This window comes from Limanda limanda, chromosome 16 (assembly GCF_963576545.1).
Source record: "Limanda limanda chromosome 16, fLimLim1.1, whole genome shotgun sequence".
Taxonomy (NCBI): domain Eukaryota; kingdom Metazoa; phylum Chordata; class Actinopteri; order Pleuronectiformes; family Pleuronectidae; genus Limanda; species Limanda limanda.
Window position 1 is genome coordinate 3,464,816 of NC_083651.1, and position 1,221 is coordinate 3,466,036.

Here is a 1,221-nt window from a genome sequence, read left to right on the forward strand (position 1 = left end):
CCAAAGACCTGGTACCAAGTCAATGCGTTTGCATACAGTGTCTCACATGTCCGTCATAAATTCAGAGCAGATCCAGCTAATTGGCTAATGTCTCTCCCAGCTGCGCCCGGCGCGGTTTGGCCGCCGCCTCATGTATCAGCCTCCATTTTGAGCTGCTGACCATGTTAATTAGTTTTAATTTGCCCGGCTTAGTCGGAGCTATGCGTCGCGACACCCTCTTCACTTCGGTGAATTTACGACGTGGCTCATGACCTCGGCCTGATGACCGAACATAATACTTTTTTGATTTAAAGGCAGCATAATAAAACTAAAAATAGTTTTCTCTCCTTTCTATTTTAAATAGCTCGACGGTGTGTGTGTGTGTGAGGTGTGTGTGTGTGCTCCGCATCGCTTGACCTACATGCCCGCGGATGGAGTAGGACCATAAACACCTGCTATTATTTACAGAATGCTGCGCCAAAACATTTCCTGTATTTATTGCCGTGTGCGGCGCCAAGTCATGCAGCGAACCTTCACACATCACACGGTTCAGGATCAGTCTGAAGGGTTTATGGTTTTTTTATGTGTGTATGAGCTTCATATGGAAACTTGGCTCTTAAGTTGGATATTAAAAATATATCTGAAAATAAATCACCATTACATTACAGCACCATGTTCCTCAACTACATATTTACTTTCCTGCCATAAATGTAAAAGACTTAGGTGTTGCTCTCATCTAGTGGCGAATGTTTGAATTACAACACTGGGTTAGTTAGTTAGATTTGGTGCCATGATGAAACCAGAACCAAACCTCACCAGTGCCCTTTGTTAACCTGTTTGGAATGTGCTGTTCTCTGGAGCTACTTCAGAATTATTCCTTGTCATTAGTGAGTCCTCCTCAAACTGTTCTGCAATATAATGTCACTTTTATGTTTGTGTGCTGGATACCGAGCTTTTTATTAACAGTCTATGATTTATCTGCAATGATGAGTTTGCAGTCAATGTTTTTCATAAAAGGAAACTGAATTAGCTTTTTTTTCAAAATAAAAGCTCTGTGATTCCTCTCAGTATGGTAGATTACAACTGATTGACCATCTACTGTATATGTGAAGTGCCTGGAGATAATGTTTATTGTGATTTTGTGCTATACACATAAAATTGAATTTGTAAATTATTCAAAATCCTGTGGGATAAACTGACCTCATGTTTATTTAACTGCTCTGAGATCCACAGCTTTTTGTT